Below are 20,938 nucleotides of genomic sequence, written 5' to 3' on the forward strand. Positions count from 1 at the left end.
TCCAAGGTTTTATTGTTCAGCTTACAACAAAGGCTCATGCAGCATAAAAAGAATTACACAAAAATACTCTTGGTTTATTAGAGAAACATTTCTGTAGTTCATGCTGGATTAAACGAAAAACTATATTGAATCAACCTGCAAAAAGATTATCAAATACAGTTCAAAGGTAATGCGGGTCGAGGTCGAGGTTCAGACGGTTTTGTCCAACATTGGCAAAATGATCGTGATTTTCCTACACACAGATGACTTGGAAAAGTATGTGTATTTCAGCTAGTTTGAAAACTATTGATTTATCAACACAAACTGACAATTCTTGTATTAGCATTAATTAATGTTATTGATAGACATGATAAAGGTACACAAACATTAAGCACATAGTCAGAGGTTGAAATTTCTCATTACAGTAACTTAGATCATGTTGATAATGAAATCAATTTGAAACCAAAACCTTAAATTACACCTTAAAAATATCAAAGCGGATCAAATGTTCATACATGTTTTAAAAGAAATATTATTGATAGTGTAGAACATACATATAGAAATATTGAAAATGACTTTACACAGGTAGATAATAATGTTAATTAATAATAATCAGGTGTGTCAAAATCCTGTTGATATTGTTTTTAAAATCAGGTGTTCCAAATTATCTTGGATCATGAATACCCGTTCCTTCAACAATGAACATTCCTATATGGAGAAAATTGTTAAATGGTTACAATAACTGTAAAATTGTAGAATTTTTAAAATTTGGTTGGCCTGTTGGCTATATATATATAACCAGTCTAAAAGGGTACAACATCACCAAAAAATGACAATAAACAAACAAATGTAACTATAAATATTTCGGATAACAGATATACTTCATCAGTATGAGCACGATGTTAAATGAATCAGATCAATCTATTCTGACTATTAAACTATAGCAATCTTGAATTCTAAACCATAAAAAATTGAAACAGTTTCACTCGAACATCATATGCTAATAAATTTTTAAAATTTCCAAAAAACGACTCAAAGACATGCCTAAAATGAAAATAGTAATTAGAGATATGAACTGGCACAACTCTAAAATTCCAAACTGACGTCAGTTAAGATGTTACAACAACTGCGTGGAAATACATTCCCAAAAATCAGCACTGATCGATATAAGCTGGTAAAATATGTCAAACAGAGGCTGCGTATTTATCATCCCAAATAAATAGCAGTTTTATAATGAAAAGAAAAAATAATAGTAAATTTGGGCTAAGGTTAAATAATTGGACGTGGATGCGTACTTGTACATCCCTACCAAATGAAAAGAACCCTTGTATTTAAACAAGTAAAATTCAAAATATTCAAAAAGAATCCTTAAAACTGCAAGAGTCAAGTAAGGACACCGGAGTAACTGGAAACAAATGATGTCAGGAAAAAGAGTGATGGTAGGGAAAATGAGTGACTCATTCTATGTTTTTTCATGTATGCCCTCTGGGTAAACTGTCCTTAGCTTTCTTATCCGAAACCTTTCCCGAGCAAGTCTTTCGGCCGTTGACCAACCCTCGTTGTGGTCTATGATTGTGATTGTAAGGTTTTTGAGATCATCTTGGGTGTGCCCAGGTGATCACAATGACGACATACGGGGAGGTCGGGCTTGCAGGAGTAGTCACTTCGATGACCATTCATGCGCTTGTTGAATGGCTGTTCTGTCTTGCCAATGTACTGCATGCCACATCGACACTGAAGAAGGTATACAACATTCTGTGTTTTGCAAGTTACATTACAAAATATAGTGTACACAGACCCAGTGGAGTGGCAAGTAAATGTTTGAGTATTCAGTATTTGTTGGCAAGTCAGACATCGTCTGTTAGCACACGACTTGCACCATCCTGCAGTTAAACAGCTTTCATTAGAGGAGACGTCAGCTCTGACAAATATCATCTCGGTTTCTCAGCGATTGCATGATATTGTGATAAAACCAGCAGACAACGGAAGTGCCGTTGTGAAAATGGACAAAGGTAACTACATCGCGGAAGCAGAGCGTTAGCTCTGTGATGAGAGATTTTATAAGAAGCTTGACTATGACCCTACTTCCGAGTTTAATTCCAAAATTATTACTGCGTTACAAACCATGCACTATGACGGTCACATAGATGAGGATACAATCGGATATTTAAAACCAGAGAACGCCAAGCCTGGTCGATTGTATCTTCTTCCCAAAATACACAAGGTTAACAACCCTGGTAGACCCATAGTATCCGCAAACGGCCACCCGACTGAGAAAATCTCGGAATTCGTAGACTTTCATTTAAGATCTCATGTAGAAAATCTTTCTTCTCACATTCAAGACACAACAGATTATCTTCGTAAAATAGAATCCATGAACCCTCTTCCTCCGGAAACCCTCCTTGTCATGTCACCTCATTGTATACCAACATACCTCATGATGACGGAATACAATCGTGTAAGGAAATATGGGACTGTCGCAACACCTTAGAACCACCTACCGAATGTTTAGTCCAGCTGCTCACCCTGGTTCTGAAATGCAACAATTTCACCTTTAATGGTGAACATTACCTTCAGATTAACGGGACAGCGATGGGGACGAAAATGGCACCGTCATACGCCAATATTTTCATGGGAAAATTAGAGAAACAAATTATTTTAACATCTTTATCCAAACCTCTGTCTTGGTTCCGTTTCATCGATGATGTTGACATGAAATGGATAGAATCCCAACAAAAATTGGATGATTTTATCAGACATGCAAACAACGCACACCAGTCAATTAAATTTACATATCAAATTTCCGACTCCAAAATATCTTTCTTAGACACTACTACATCTATTAAGGACGGTGTCATATCAGCAGATCTTTACTATAAACCTACAGATAAACATCAGTACCTTTCTTTCCAAAGCTGTCACTCCAAACACTGTACAAACAGTATCCCGTACAGTCAAGCTCTCAGAGTAAAGCGGATTTGCTCCTCTGAGGAGGCTGTCACTAAACGGTTACAGGAACTTCGCGGTTTTTTGACCAAACGAGGTTATAAGAAATTGGACATAGATGAGGGATTTGCGCGTGCTAATAACAACAGCCGCAATGACCTATTACAGTACAAACAGAAGAGGCGCAGCAAAATAGTTCCGTTTGTTTTAACATACAATCCCGCCTTTACTAACCTTTCACGTTTGATCCGTGCCAATTGGCAAACTATTGCCAAGCACCCAAAATTGTCCAAGATCTTTCCCAATCCTCCTGTCTTGGCTTTACGGAGACCAGCAAGTCTGAAAGACTTATTTGTGAGAGCTGACGTCTCCTCTAATAAAAGCTGTTTAACTGCAGGATGGTGCAAGTCGTGTGGTAACAGACGATGTCTGACTTGCCAACAAATACTGAATACTCAAACATTTACTTGCCACTCCACTGGGTCTGTGTACACTATATGTTGTAAAGTAACTTGTAAAACACAGAATGTTGTATACCTTCTTCAGTGTCGATGTGGCATGCAGTACCTTGGCGAGACAGAACAGCCATTCAACAAACGCATGAATGGTCATCGAAGTGACTACACCTGCAAGCCTGACCTCCCCGTAAGTCGTCATTTGAGATCACCTGGGCACGCCCAAGCTGATCTCAAAAACCTTACAACCACAATCATAGACCACAACGAGGGTTGGTCAACGGCCGAAAGACTTGCTCGGGAAAGGTTTCGGATAAGAAAGCTAAGGACAGTTTACCCAGAGGGCATAAATGAAAAAACATAGAATGAGTCACTCATTTTCCCTACCATCACTCATTTTCCTGACATCATTTGTTTCCAGTTACTCCGGTGTCCTTACTTGACTCTTACAGTTTTAAGGATTCTTTTGGAATTTTTTTGAATTTTACTAATTTAGATACAAGGGTTCTTTTCATTTGGTAGGGATGTACAAGTACGCATCCACGTCCAATTATTTAACCTTAGCCCAAATTTACTATTATTTTTTCTTTGCATTATAAAACTGCTATTTATTTGGGATGATAAATACGCAGCCTCTGTTTGACATATTTTACCAGCTTATATCGATCAGTGCTGTTTTTTTGGGAATGTATTTACACGCAGTTGTTGTAACATCTTAACTGACGTAAGTTTGGAATTTTAGAGTTGTGCCAGTTCATATCTCTAATTACTATTTTCATTTTAGGCATGTCTTTGAGTCGTTTTTTGGAAATTTTAAAAATTTATTAGCGTCTCTACATATGATGTTCGGGTGAAACTGTTTCATTTTTTTATGGCATTGAATTCAAGATTGCTATAGTCTAATAGTCAGAATAGATTGATCTGATTCATTTTACATCGTGCTCATACTGATGAAGGATATCTGTTATCCGAAATATTTATAGTTACATTTGTTTGTTTATTGTCATTTTTTTGTGATGTTGTAGTACCCTTTTAGACTGGTTATATATTAAATTTTGTAGTGTACTGTATCATATTTATATGACCCATCGCCCCGTAAGATTTATCGTTGGCTATTATTCAGTCATTTTATATATATATATATATATATATATATATATGTATTGTTGTTTGTGCTGTATTTAGACCCCTCTACAAAGAAATTTGTTTTGCATGCACACGTATAAAAATTGCGGTTTTTATCCAACGCAATCATAGGTTTGAACGTTGTTTTCAATTTAGACTTGTTTATATATATATATATATATATATATATATATATAGATTGCCTAACAATGTAATTTTAACACACTATTTAGTATGTAAATATAAGAATGTTTAAAATATTTACAAAATGATGAAAATAAACGCAATATTTCGCTAGACTAACTAGCTTTATCAAGCGTGCATCTATCCAGGTGAAATCGGATGTAGATGATAAGAAACTTTTGCAGCTCAATGTATATGTTGAACCTGAATTTAGCTGCCTTGAAAATAATACATAATTTGGATGAAGTTCAAGATTTTTACAAAATTTGTAGTTGAAGTTAGCAACGTCCATTGGCCAATATTACAGCATGAAAAGGACGATGCTGTGTACTAAATTATTCTTTATCTTTCCTGTATCTTTTCTCATCTTTTTCGTTAAGACCATCAGGTTCTAAAGTGTGGAGTTGGTGGATCCAAAAATTTTCTCTTCTCCTTCTCGCCGTGGTGTCCCACTCGGTGTTGACTTCTATGATTTGGAAAGTAACATTATCAAAAGAATGTTTCGTTGAACGAAGATGTCTTGTGAGAGGACAGTTTTTGTTGGTGTTGTACCATGAACGATGGTTATTGAGCCGAATATTAAATTTGTCCATTGTTTCTCCCACATACTGAATGCCACAAGTGTCACATGTTAATATATAAATTGAGTTCTCCGTTTTACAGTTGGAATTTGAGTAGATGGTATAATTTTGTTTAGTAACGGAGCTGATGAAAGAACTGCTTGAATTGGCAGCTTTACAACACAAGCAGTTCCTTCGACCACATTGTTTGTAGCAACCAGGAGATGGAGTAGGCTGCTTTGCTAATACAGATGTCACTAATTTGTCACGGATGTTTTTAGGTCTTCTGAAGGCCATGACTGGTGGTGAGGAAAATACTTTTTTAAGATTTGAATCATTTTCTATAATTTTCCAATGCTTCTGAACAATGGAAGACACATTTTTAAAATCAGGATTGTAAGTGAGTACAAGGGGTGTTCTGTTAGCTGCTTTATTCTTATCTTTGTACTCTAGAAGTTCTTGGCGACTAGTTTTGTTTGCTCTTTCGAAAGCGCTATCAATGATGTTGTTATTGTATCCTCGAACAACTAGATGTTTACGTAGTTGTCCAAGTCTAGCGTTTTGCGTATTTTCAGTAGAGCATATTCTCTTGATTCGCAATGCCTGGCTGAATGGAATGCCACGGGAGCAGTGTTTAGGATGGCAACTTTTGGGAGAAAGGAATTGATGTTTGTCCGTTTGTTTGGTATGAAGGTCCGTTATAATGGTTCCGTTCTTGATGTAACTCGTAGTGTCGAGGAAGTTTATTTTCTCCATAGATGATTCATCTATGGAGAAAATAAACTTCCTCATCTATGGAGAAAATAAACTTCCTCGACACTACGAGTTACATCAAGAACGGAACCATTATAACGGACCTTCATACCAAACAAACGGACAAACATCAATTCCTTTCTCCCAAAAGTTGCCATCCTAAACACTGCTCCCGTGGCATTCCATTCAGCCAGGCATTGCGAATCAAGAGAATATGCTCTACTGAAAATACGCAAAACGCTAGACTTGGACAACTACGTAAACATCTAGTTGTTCGAGGATACAATAACAACATCATTGATAGCGCTTTCGAAAGAGCAAACAAAACTAGTCGCCAAGAACTTCTAGAGTACAAAGATAAGAATAAAGCAGCTAACAGAACACCCCTTGTACTCACTTACCATCCTGATTTTAAAAATGTGTCTTCCATTGTTCAGAAGCATTGGAAAATTATAGAAAATGATTCAAATCTTAAAAAAGTATTTTCCTCACCACCAGTCATGGCCTTCAGAAGACCTAAAAACATCCGTGACAAATTAGTGACATCTGTATTAGCAAAGCAGCCTACTCCATCTCCTGGTTGCTACAAACAATGTGGTCGAAGGAACTGCTTGTGTTGTAAAGCTGCCAATTCAAGCAGTTCTTTCATCAGCTCCGTTACTAAACAAAATTATACCATCTACTCAAATTCCAACTGTAAAACGGAGAACTCAATTTATATATTAACATGTGACACTTGTGGCATTCAGTATGTGGGAGAAACAATGGACAAATTTAATATTCGGCTCAATAACCATCGTTCATGGTACAACACCAACAAAAACTGTCCTCTCACAAGACATCTTCGTTCAACGAAACATTCTTTTGATAATGTTACTTTCCAAATCATAGAAGTCAACACCGAGTGGGACACCACGGCGAGAAGGAGAAGAGAAAATTTTTGGATCCACCAACTCCACACTTTAGAACCTGATGGTCTTAACGAAAAAGATGAGAAAAGATACAGGAAAGATAAAGAATAATTTAGTACACAGCATCGTCCTTTTCATGCTGTAATATTGGCCAATGGACGTTGCTAACTTCAACTACAAATTTTGTAAAAATCTTGAACTTCATCCAAATTATGTATTATTTTCAAGGCAGCTAAATTCAGGTTCAACATATACATTGAGCTGCAAAAGTTTCTTATCATCTACATCCGATTTCACCTGGATAGATGCACGCTTGATAAAGCTAGTTAGTCTAGCGAAATATTGCGTTTATTTTCATCATTTTGTAAATATTTTAAACATTCTTATATTTACATACTTAATAGTGTGTTAAAATTACATTGTTAGGCAATCTATAATTTTATTTGTGTAATTGAATTAATCTCTGTACTGATTAATCCACACTCCCATAGATTTGTATGTCATGTGCTGCTATTTATAGGCACTTATATATATATATATATATATATATATATATATAAGAAGATGTGGTATGAGTGCCAATGAGACAACTCTCCATCCAAGTAAAAATTTATAAAAGTAAACCATAATGATTATAGGTCATTATATTATATATATATATATTGTCTAAAAATAGCAACAATCAACATTCACTCTGTCTAGGCGTGGATCAGTTTGTAAATAAACTGATTCAGTTACTACATTAAATTATATAAGTGCCTAAGAATGTAACTTTAACACACTAATAAGTGTTATAAAATTAGTTGTTATATTTTATATTATTCACGCAATATTTCGCTAAACAAATTAGCTTCATCAGGCGTGTGCATCTCTCAAGGTGAAATCGGATGCATGACAAAAAAATATTTTTGTAGCTTGAACTACACAAAATTTGAGTAAAAGTTTAACAAAATTTATTGATGTTCTATAAAATATATATGTTTGTAAATTGTCTAGAAAAATATTTTTGCCGCTTATTGTTAGCTTGAACTTCACAAAATTTGAGTAAAAGTTTAACAAAATTTATTGATGTTCTATAAAAAATATATGTTTGCAAATTGTCTAGAAAATATTTTTGCCGCTTATTGTACATAGCAGTTCTTAAATCAAAACAAATAGTTGTTTTAGTTAAATAGAATGAAGTTCAGGATTTATTCCTTTGGTTTTGGGTAGAACTGTTTTTCATCTCTCTCATTAAGTCCATCAGGTTCAAGAGTACGTAGCTGATGCATCCAGAACCTTTCTCTCTCTTTTCTCCTTTGGGAGTCCCAATTTTGGTTTACCTCAATTATTTGAAAGGTGATATTTTCAAAAGTATACCCTGTTCTTAAGAGGTGTCTCGTAATTGGACAGTTTCTTCCTTTTGTATAAAAAGACCGGTGATTGTTAAGTCTGGTGTTGAATTCGTTTCTGTTTTACCAACATACTGCAGCTTGCAAGTTCCACAAGTAAGCCTATAAATACTATTTTCCGTTTTGCAATTAGATGTAACATAGATGTTGTATCGCTGCTTTGTTACTGTGCTGCTGAAAGGGTGGTCAGTGTTGGCGACTTTACAGCACTTACAATTGGTTCTTCCGCATTGTTTGTAACACCCAATTTTAGAAGTCTCTTGTTTCTTTACTTTAGAAGTGACAAGTATGTCTTTGAGATTTTTGGGTCTGCGATAGGCAATAACAGGAGGTGATGGAAAAATTTCTTTTAAGGAAGAGTCATTTTCGATAAGACGCCAGTGCTTGCGGATAGTAGATGAAATATTTGTCAAATCGGGATGGAAGGTGACAACAAACGGAATTCTATCTGCGCGGGTCGTCTTATCTTTGTATTCCATGAGGATATCTCGATCTTTTTCTTGGGCTTTATCAAAAGCGTATGTGATGTTTTTGCTTTTGTATCCTCTTGATTTTAGTTGTTTTTTTAGTTGTCCCAAACGATAGTTGAGTTTGGATTCCGAGGAGCAAATTCGCTTTAGTCTGATGGCTTGACTGTAAGGTATGCTCCTGGAGCAGTGTTTCGGGTGACAACTTTTTGGAGAAAGAAACTGGTGTTTATCAGTTTTCTTTGTGTGGAGATCAGTTGTAATGACCCCGTTTTTTACAAATGTGGTGGTGTCGAGAAAAGCAATTTTCTCGCTTGAAAATTCAGATGTAAATTTAATTGAATGATGGAACTGATTACAATGATCTAAGAAATCTTGTAAATGTTCTGCAGTATCGTTCCATTTCATGTCAATATCATCAATAAAACGGAGCCATGACAAGGGTTTGTATGCCACACTCAAAATGATGCGTTCTTCAAGATCCCCCATTAAATGTTGGCAAAAGAAGGTGCCATTTTTGTCCCCATACTAGTTCCGTCAATCTGTAAAAAGTGCTTGTCGTTGAAAATAAAGTTGTTATTTTCAAGCACTAGCTTGAGCAATTGAACTAGACAGTCAGTTATATATATATATAGTCTGAGTTATATATATATATAGTCTGAGTGCTCAAAAAGCAAACAAAAAAACAAAACACATAGACCATCCAAAATAAAAGTATTCCATGCTGATTTATTGAATTATTCATCGCGTGTTCCCGAGTCTCAAGTTTTAGTTTCAAATTGCATCAGAGTGTCATATTCAGATTTCCAGGCATACGACTCCGTCAGTCACCCAGCTAGTCGTTGTCATTCAGTGTATGCGTTCATTGTGTGGTCAGGAGCATCACACAGTTTCAGTAATAAGCAGTCATTCAGTCAGGCTCTTGTTACACAATGCTACCAGTCACCGTTTTCCCGGTGACAGATGCATGTTGATTGAAAGATGAAAACCAAATATATGCATACTATGACACACCAGAGTTCTTGTTAAATTTGAAATTTCCATAGGGAAAGTGTTTTGCAAACTGAATTATCCAATTGTATCAAAACAAAAAACAAAATGTCGGTCAATCTACGCACCACCTCCACATTGCCATTTTGAATTTAATTTTTCCCTAAAATCTAATGACAAAAGTTACAACGATACTGAAAAAATTAAAGTATGTATAAGGCTATCATATTGATGTATAACATACCTCTTCCAATTCCTTTCTTGGTTTTAGACAGGTTTTCCATGCATCAGTGTTTGCCATTTTGGAAAAAAGTGGCCGACCGTCAAGTTCGTTCGAATCAAAGGTACAAGGTACAATACAGATAAAACACATGCATGCACTTACCTGTTGGTACTACTAGATACAAATCAATTCAGGGACATGATATATATAGATTCTACCACTACATCGAGTGTGATACGATATTTATCCACTCGAGACAGTTAAATTTTCAAATTTAAAACGCGAGGCTCGCCGAGCGTTTTAAATATTTAAAATTTAACTGTCGAGAGTGGATAAATATCGTATTACACGAGATTTGGTGGTGGAATCTGTTTCTCTAATGATTTTCAAACAATATGCAGGCAAACTTATTCCGTCTTTTCGAATGATCTGTAAAAAGATGTGTTCTTTCTATGTGACGTCATCAGGCATGGTCGCCTTTTTTCTTGCCGTCACAATAGGAAATTCAGAGGAAAGCAAGTAAATTCGACGTCATAATCGGATTTTAACCAATGAAGAACTGAGATCAAACGAACCAGACGTTGATTAAATTTTTTTTATACAATGGGTGCAGAAAGGGATAAATTGACGAAGAATTAGAGAAATACATTTATACTGCACTCGTTCTATTTGAGCAGTCAAAATGCGTTGACTGTATATTTTCTATATCATATACAGTCACTGACCCGATATCACTTTTCCTCATGAATATTTAAATAGAAGTTGCCAACACTATTTTTAATTATTCATACGACCTCTTCAACCTGTTCTTGTTTCCAATGTATACAACGACTCAAACTTATTTCTTTTACAATTTTTGGAAAACCATATTTCACCTGCTGATATTTTTTGTTTGAAACCTATAATAAATCATTATGTTTTATGCTTATTGCTGATATTTTAGTCCATACTCAAACGAATTCGTTCACAATCAATTGCGGTTTCAACAGGTAATGTACATTTCATTGTGTTGTATATTTCTCCGCCTGATATGAGGCCTTTTTAAAGGGGGATTTTTTACAATATTTAAATCAAATAAATAATATTAACACATTAAATAACAATTGAAAATGTTATTTTCTAGATTGCAGTATAAAGACAATAATAGTGCATTGACTTGACATATCAACGATATAAGGAGTCGGCCCGAATCGGGGAAATATCTCGGCAGAGCCTCGCATTTCCCCGTTTCTAAGCCTCATCCTTATATCGTTGATATGTCAAGTCAATGCACTATTATTGTCTATATCAAATGCATCTTAAGAATACTTTATCAGGGTCTGGACGGGTGGTCCTTAATATCTTTATTCTTTCATTTTTAAGGCTGTCATTCTCTATTTTGTTTTTTTTCCCCATTATTCTCTATTAATCTTTATATTTCAGCGCTCCACTATTCTCTATTCTTTATGTTTTGGGGTCTATTTTTTTCTGTTCTTTATATTTTTGCCCTTTATTCTTCACTTTGTGCCCATTATTCTCTATTCTGTAAACCCCATCCAGACCCTCCTTTGTGTAACAATTTTTTTCATTAGCTACAATTTACCGTCAAATCCACGCATCGCCAGTAGAACTCACTGTTTACGACCGTCATAACCACATTTACGGCGGCAACTCTTCAACTACAGTACTGTTTTTTCTTAAAAACAAGATACTGATTATCATTTCACAATATAGGTATAAGTGGACGTCCATTTGATTTTCTTGGGGAGCAAGGATGATTTTTGTGTCGCCTGCGACGAAAGTCGTAGTATGCGAGACATTGGTATTACAATCCGGCGGCGGCGGCAGCGGCGGCGACGAAAACTATTTGCATAAAGCTTTATATTTCAGAAGGTAGAAAGAATGGTTGCTTCATACCTTGTGTGCAGATACCTAATGTTTCCGTCTGTCCTATGTCCATTGTCCTTGGACTCATTTTCATGCTTCAGTGACTGCTTGAAATTAAAATACATTTTGTTTTTGTTAAGTGGAATACTCACTTATTATGAGTAATAGGATAACTATATTTGGTATATGGGTTCCTTGCAACGTCTACATGTCTGTCAGGTAGGGTTCACCTGAACTCGACCTTATTCCATGGATCAGTGATCAAGATTAAAGTTACGTCGTCAAGTTCGGATCTCATATACTATAAGCAATAGGTCAATTATATTTGATGTATGGAATGATTGTAAGGGGTACATGTCCGACTGGCAGGTTTTATTTGACCTTGACCTCAAATTCATGGTTCATTGGACAATGTTGAGTTTTTGTGGTTTGGTCTATTTCTCAGATACTATAAGCAATAGGGCCACTCTATAATTGGTGTATGGGTTGATTGTCAGGTGTACATGTCGGTCTGGCAGGTTTCATCTGACGTTGACCTCATTTTCATTGTTCATTGGATAATTTTTAGTTTTTGAATTTTAAGCAATAGGTCAATTATATTTAGTGTATTGAACAATTGTTAGGTGTGTATGTCCATCTAGCAGGTTTCATATCACCTTGACCTCATTTTAATGTTTCATTGGTCTTTGATAAGTTTTCGTAGTTTTGTCAGTTTATAAGATACTATAAGCAATACGTCAACTATATTTGGTGTATGGAATGATTGTATAGTGTACATGTCTGTCTGGCAGGGTTCATATGATCTTGACCCCGTTATCATGGTTCATCGTCAATGTTAAGAATTTGTGGCTTGATCTGTTTCTCATTTACTATTAGTATTAGCGATAGGACCACTATATGTGGTGTATGGATTGATTGTAAGGTGAACATGTCTGTCTGGCATGGTTCATATGACCGTGACCTCATTTACATAGAACATTGATAATGTTAAGCTTATGTGATACTTGTAGTAAAACCTTACTAGTACAGAATTTCAACATGAATTCAATGATAAGTAAAACAGGCGAGACATTTCAGCATGTGCACTCTTGTATCGTAGCCTTGTAAGAACGCAACTTTAATAATCTTGGCAAAGAAGGGGTAAAAATAAAAATGCTGCCATACAAATTACAGGATATTATAATGTAACAAAATCGAAATAGATAATCCGGTCTAACAATAAGTAAAATGATTATTCCACCCGTAAAAAACCTCCTGCTCAATTGGTCGTCCCCTTGGACTAGTACCCGTCTGGTATTTCATAGGTTTAACAATATTAGTATATTTCGAAGTACGAGCGCTAGCGAGTATTAATCATGAAGAAAGGGATTATCATTATCTTGCAAACTTAAAATATTGTAATGTGCTCAAGGCTCAAATGATCTCTTGGTTGGTTTGATTCAAGGATTCTTTTTATTGTCAGCACAATTTTTATAATCAATGCTTTTTTAGGCATTTCATTTATGGATTAGTCTTATTTATGTAAAGGACTTTCTTATAAATTGAGAATGTTTAATAAATTGTGTTTGAGACATTAGATGAGAGAACAGTACGTTGAAATGGTAGGAATTGTATAAGTGTCTTAATGTAAGTATGAATGTAAATCCGTTTTTTTTTAATGAACAATTATCGTTTTTGTTTATTCACAATTCAAATCAATAAATTCTAAAATTTTAGTTATGATATTTAAATATTTGATTTTAGCTTAATATATAAAGTACAACTTCATTGTGTTGTTCTTCTTCCAATAAATTGCAGTCCTCTAATTGAGTATTATCGCACTATTGTTAGGGAGATACCATTTGATTTTTAGGGGGGGGGGGGGGGGGGGGGGGGGGGTCTAGGATGAAATTAGAAAAAAAAAGGTAAGACAGGAGTTTTGAGTAAAAAAAAGGCAGGATGACAATTTATGTAAAACAAGTCAGGATAAATTAATAAAAATAAAAAGCCAGGACTGAATAGAATGATAAATAAAAAGGCAGGACAGAGATTACAACTAAAAATAAAATGCAGGACAAAATGTTTCATCCTAAACTGACAACGCCATGTCTAAAAAAGAAAAAGACCAACAGACAAACAGACAAACAATAGTACACAAAACACAACATAGAAAACTAAAGACTGAGCAACACAAACCCCAATATTATTATTTGTATTTTTGCTTGTTTAAAAATTCAATTTTTAATCGGTTTTAATCATACTAGTAAATCCCTTCGGGCTTATAAATGTGCTTTGAGCAGTTGTAAATCATTTATAGAAATTCTTTGTTTTGACCTGTAAGTAGACCTAAACAATAGGACAATCCCTGTGGAAAAATTCCAGAAAACAGTAAAAAATCATCTTGTTTCAGTCCGCTATATAGCGGGAAGAAAAGTTTAGATTAACAACAAAGAAATTTGACATTTCCGGTTTGGAGAAAAAAGTTTTATTACTACATATTTTCCTAAACCCTTATATCAAATGAGCAACAAAAGAAAAAATATTGCTGAGCAACTCCAAATTCCAACGTCTTCAGATTTAAAACACCCATACTGGGGCTTCATCGCCATTGATCGGGTATTTTTCCTTTCTCCATTGAAACATTGTAAATGGTGGTTAGGATCGGAACAATTTCACTGGCTAGTTCTTTCAGTACATTGGTTTGATATTGTCTGGTCAAACAGGATTATAAGGTGTTGATTATATTTTCGCTGTTTGGATAATTTTCTGGTAGATCTGTCATGACAGCGAGTTTCCACTAGAATTCTGGTGCATCTCTGGAGCAAAACATCTGAACTGGTTAACTTGATTGATCCCAGAATTTCAAAAGCAATCAAAAGGCATTATCGCATCATTATTTACCTTTGGTCAGGAACCTGTGATTTTACCATAAAAGATGGGGAAATTTATTAGACTAAGACACCAAAATTATAAAACTGTTAATACCATACTCAGGGAATACACATTGTTGAGAAACATCCAGGTGCCGAGATAAAGTTTCATGCAGTGCTAGTGAATCAGAAACTACTGACGATTTCGGAACACCTGAGTTCACTCATGAGGTTTTTGTTGCTATGTATATAGTTCTATGTGTATAGTGTTTAGGACTGTTGTTTGTGTTTTCTTCGCTTTTCTTTTGGTCATGGGGTTTTTCAAATCGTTGTTGTTGAATGCCTCGTTCTCTTCTTGCCATTTATAAGTGAGAGCATTCACACAACCTTTAAAAGTCAAAGAAACACATGATGATCATCGTGGTCAATTTGTTTTCCTCCCTTTTGCAAGGCGCGGCGCTGCTTCCCAATTCTTAAAGTAGAGCGGAATTTTCCATTAAGGAGGCTATGACAGAAATATAAAAGAAAAACCTTGTCGATTGCTTAAAATTAAAGTTTGATAAAGAGAAAATATGTACTGACATATATTGATGACATAGTTATTTTCAAAAAAAATGAAGTGTTTTAATCTTGCTACATGTACATCTTAGTTAAGTTTTTACTAGATTAGGAAAGTAAGTTTTACACTGAAACCAGGAATTGAACTATCTTGATCTCATTCTTTCGAAAGACGATGTCAAGTATGACTAAAATAAGATTTGGGTATCTTTGTCCCATTCTTTCGAAAGACTATGTCAAGTATGACTAAAATGAGATTTGGATATCTTGGTCTCATTCTTTCGAAAGACGATATCAATTATGACTAACATGAGATTTGGGGTATACTTCAATGAGACCACATTCACTTCAAATGACACCAACAAAACAAAATTCATCTAGAGATTAACAAACAGTCTTCAAACATTGACAGATGCCAAGCTTTAAAGCAACCTGAGTCTACGAAAGGCGTGAATAAATAGAACAGACACGATGTATCAAAAATATTCTATTAGAAACTATTTTTTTTTTTCAAAAAACTTCTTCAAACCCGAAAACCGTGCATGATAATGATGACAAATGAGTATCTATTTCAATATAAAAAATTCATTTGTCAGTGATGGGTAAAATCTTAAAACTATTATCACAAACAAAAGATATCATACAACATAGCTATAGGATAAAAAAAAAAGCTACTGTTACCATTATGAAGCATGCAAGACATAGCGCCAAATTGTTAGCATGAAAGTAAACAACAGTTACGTCGGGAGGACTAATCGAAAAAACAATACAACTAGATGTATAAAAGACATACATGCTGGGATGAATCTCCCATACCGACAGAGTTGTCGTCCTTTCCTCCTCAATCTCTCTGCACCCGGCTAATTTTGGTCGCATTTTGCGACCATGTTCGCGTTTATAATAAAAACGACCGACGACAGTTCCCGAAAGCATTATTTATCTTCTATTATGTTTCTTTTCCCAAATATATGAAAACACCCATGTGTTATCGTTATTTTCGTTCAATATTTCAATAAATAAAAGTAAAATAGTTCGCGGAAGGACATTGCATTTGTAGATCGGTTTAATATGTAAACAAACGCACATGTACTGAAAAATATGGAACCGAATGCACGTATTCAGGAATGTCTTCGTAAATATGACGAAAATATCATTTTGAAAGACAAACAATCTGAGTGCTTGAGTAACATTTTAAAAGGCAATGATGTAATTTGTAATTTACCGGTTGCCTATGGCAAATCTTTATGCTTTCATCTCCTGCCGAGCTTACTGAACGGGCTAGTGTTGGTGGTTAGTCCTTTGAACATTATTCAGAAAGACCAGCTCTCGTCTTTAAGAACAAGTGGAATAACTGCTTGCAAACTAACATTTTCTTGCAATGTAGATGATGGAGAGGAAAATGAAATGGACTTGAAGGATTATTCATTAACAGATGTTGTTGAAGGGAAATATTCAGTTATGTTATGCCATCCTGAGGCACTTTTCAATACAAAATCTGGACAAGAACTTCTCAGAAACAAGACATTTACCAGCAAAGTTCAGTGTGTGGTAATTGATGAATGTCGCATTGTTGAAAAATGGTAAATATGCAATAGCTTTTTCGGGTAGTTTTTCTTTTTGGCCTAGGACCCCCCCCCCCCCCCCTAAAAAAATACACATATATATATATAAAGAATAGATACAGAGTCTCCGGAAGAGTCTTCGTATGAGGGTTCGATTCCCTCCCAAGGCATATATACAGGTGACCATAACGCTGCTGCAAAGTTGAGCAGACTGCCTAGTGGCTCCGCGCAAGACTTGATCAGGGACCCTGTGTGTGTGTGCGTGGATTATGGAAAATCTATCATTCTGTCTGTTTCATATATTTCCTAGGCGAGAAAAAAAATATTTTTTGCATGTTCAAATGAAAAAGAAGATGTGGTATGATTGCCAATGAGACATCTCCCAACAAGAGACCAAAAGACACAGAAATTAACAACTATAGGTCACCATACGGCCTTCAACAATGAACAAAGCCCATACCGCATAGTCAGCTTTAAATGGCACCAAATGACAATGTAAAACAATTCAAACGAGAAAACGGCCTAATTTATGTAAAAAAAAACTAGATGTGTCGGAACGACACGAATGGCCCCGTCTCAAAAAGTTGAAAAATCTGCAATTTCAACAACACATGTGGACACAAACATGCATGGATAGTATCAAGCTCTCAAGACCAATAATAGTTTGATGAAACATTTCCTTGATCAATGAGTAATTAAATTTCAAACTATCAGCAACCAGGAAGTGGATGTACTGCAGATCTAACAAGATGTGTTGAAACGACATGAAAATCAGCATAGCGGAACGAAACATAAACTTGATCTGTAACTCATCATGGAAGTCTCACATATCAAAAAACAGTGCAAAATCTGAAGGCGTAAAGAAAAAAGTCCGTATAACTGTGATTTTCAACAATTTTTAAAGTCTTAAACCCTTAATTTCGGCAAAAATCAGCGGAGCGGAACTTAACTTAAACTTGATCAGTAACTCATCATGGTTAACTCACATACCAAAAATCAGCCCAATATCTAAAGGCGTTTAGAAAAAAAACCCGTATAACTTTGATTTTCAACAATTTATCAAAGTCCAAAGCCCTTAATTTCGGCAAAAAATTTTCAATAATTAATCAAAGTCCAAAGCCCTTAATTTCGGCAAAAATCAGTGGAGCGGAACTAAACTTAAACTTGATCTGTAACTCATCATGGTTAACTCACATACCAAAAATCAGCCTAATATCTGAAGGCGTTTAGAATAAAAGTCCGTATAACTGTGATTTTCCATAATTTATCAAAGTCCAAAGCCCGTAATTTCGGCAAAAATTAGGGGAGCGGAACTAAACGTAAACTTGATCTGTAACTCATCATGGTTAACTCACATACCAAAAATCAGCCCAACATTTGAAGGCGTTTAGAAAAAAGTCCGTATAACTGTGATTTTCAACAATTTATCAAAATCCAAAGCCCTTAATTTCGGCAAAAATCAGCGGAGCGGAACTTAACTTTAACTTGATCAGTAACTCATCATGGTTAACTTACATACCAAAAATCAGCCCAATATCTAAAGGCGTTTAGAAAAAAAAGTCCGTATAACTGTGATTTTCAACAATTTATCAAAGTCCAAAGCCCTTAATTTCGGCAAAAATCAGCGGAGCGGAACTTAACTTAAACTTGATCAGTAACTCATCATGGTTAACTCACATACCAAAAATCAGCCCAATATCTAAAGGCGTTTAGAAAAAAAACCCGTATAACTGTGATTTTCAACAATTTATCAAAGTCCAAAGCCCTTAATTTCGGCAAAAAATTTTCAATAATTAATCAAAGTCCAAAGCCCTTAATTTCGGCAAAAATCAGTGGAGCGGAACTAAACTTAAACTTGATCTGTAACTCATCATGGTTAACTCACATACCAAAAATCAGCCTAATATCTGAAGGCGTTTAGAAAAAAAGTCCGTATAACTGTGATTTTTCAATAATTTATCAAAGTCCAAAGCCCGTAATTTCGGCAAAAATTAGGAGAGCGGAACTAAACGTAAACTTGATCTGTAACTCATCATGGTTAACTCACATACTAAAAATCAGCCCAACATTTGAAGGCGTTTAGAAAAAAAGTCCGTATAACTGTGATTTTCAACAATTTATCAAAATCCAAAGCCCTTAATTTCGGCAAAAATCAGCGGAGCGGAACTTAACTTAAACTTGATCAGTACCTCATCATGGTTAACTCACATACCAAAAATCAGCCCAATATCTGAAGGCGTTTAGAAAAAAAGTCCGTATAACTGTGATTTTCAACAATTTATCAAAGTCCAAAGCCCGTAATTTCGGCAAAAATCAGCGGAGCGGAACTTAACTTAAACTTGATCAGTAACTCATCATGGTTAACTTACATACCAAAAATCAGCCCAATATCTGAAGGCGTTTAGAAAAAAAGTCCGTATAATGGTTTGTTGCGGAATGAAGGAATGACAGAATGACAGAATGACGGAATGGCGGAATGACGGAATGACGGACAAGGGTAAAACTATATGGCCCCGACAACTTTGTTGCGGGGCCATAATAAACGAAAAACAAATATGTAACACATTAAAAAACGGCAACCACTGAATTACAGGCTCTTGACTTGGGACAGACACATACATACAGAATGTGGCGGGGTTTAACATGTTAGCAGGATCCCAACCCTCCCCTAACCTGAGACAGTAGTGTAACAGTACAATATTAGTCAGGGATATAACTCTATAGGGTTATTACAGAAAAATAACATACATTTGTTATTGTGGACTAAAAAATCAAAGAACTGTGATAACATACGTATGTTACATGTTTCAAAGGGACAATATTCATCATTAGTTTAGTTAAAATGTATACAAGTTCTATTGATATTACTATTGTCTTTATGTATACTTAACTATTGAAAGATATAACAGTTCATAGTCTGCCAATTTTGCATACTACACCTATATGTTATGACAGAAAAAAATATGCGTGTAATAAATATGAATACATGTATGTACATTAATATTGATGTCTGTTTCATTTCAGGGGCAAGTAGTTTCGTTCCTCATTTGCAAGTCTACATACACTACCAGCTTTCTTTGTTGGGAAACCCATTCTTGGCTTAAGTGGTACACTAACATCAGATTTAATAAAAAGAATACCATCTATTCTCGGAATGAGCAACCCAGTTTTTGTACATGAGAGTCCAGATCGTCCAAACATTTTTCTGAATAAAGTTGAAAAAACTACTACTGTTGATGTGAGCAAAATGTATGAGAAAATTTTCATTGGTGAATGTGACAAATTATTTTCAGACAAACAATCTTATCCTGTTACATTAATGTTCATACCAATGTTATATATGAGCCATGCAGCGAGCTACTTAAGACATCTTTTCGGCGAGAAAGATATTAAAACATCTTGCTATTCAGTTGTTTTTTCAAGACAAGATGCTGAAGTTATTGCCACTACTTTAGAAGATTTAAAAAATCAAAATCCTAGAATACGACTAGTATTAACAACCTCTGTGTCTGGAATGGGCTTTGATCCAGAGAATGTTTCGCATGTTATTCACACTGTTCCACCAAGAAACTTAAGTCAGTAGTTGCAGGAAATAGGAAGAGCAGGTAGACGTGGTCAAAATGCACAGGCTACTCTTTACCACTGTGCCCGTGATCTTGCAAAAAACTTGCCTGGTATACAGGATGATATAATTGAATACTGCAAAAATAAAACTGAATGTCTACGAACATAAATGTTAAGTAAATTTGGATTTGCAAAATCTGAAACAGCATATTTGTGTGGTAAAAAGTGCTGTTGTTATTGTTCCAGTTCATGCAGCTGTGGTTGTTCTTCTATTGACAATTAATGGATTATTGTTCAAAATGTGTTTTATGTTTAATTAAAATTCAAACCCCATAGCTAGAAGCTTCATTCCTTGTTATGCATATGATAGATATGGCAGACATGTACAGCTTGCAATCCTTCCATACAACAAATATAGTTGACATACTGCTTATAGTTTAAGAAAAACAGACCAAAACACAAAAACTTAATACGGAGCACTGAACCGTGAAAATGAGGTCATGGTCAAATAAAACCTGCACGACTGACATGTACATCATAAAATATTTCCATACAC

General features: G+C 35.2%; 1 pseudogene; it reads left to right on the forward strand.

Moving 5' to 3' along the window:
- Positions 1 to 16,354: 16,354 nt before the first annotated feature.
- Positions 16,355 to 20,665, forward strand: LOC127715788 (putative ATP-dependent DNA helicase Q1; annotated as a pseudogene).
- Positions 20,666 to 20,938: the final 273 nt, after the last annotated feature.

This window comes from Mytilus californianus, unplaced genomic scaffold (genome assembly GCF_021869535.1).
Source record: "Mytilus californianus isolate M0D057914Y unplaced genomic scaffold, xbMytCali1.0.p SCAF_9, whole genome shotgun sequence".
NCBI lineage: Eukaryota > Metazoa > Mollusca > Bivalvia > Mytilida > Mytilidae > Mytilus > Mytilus californianus.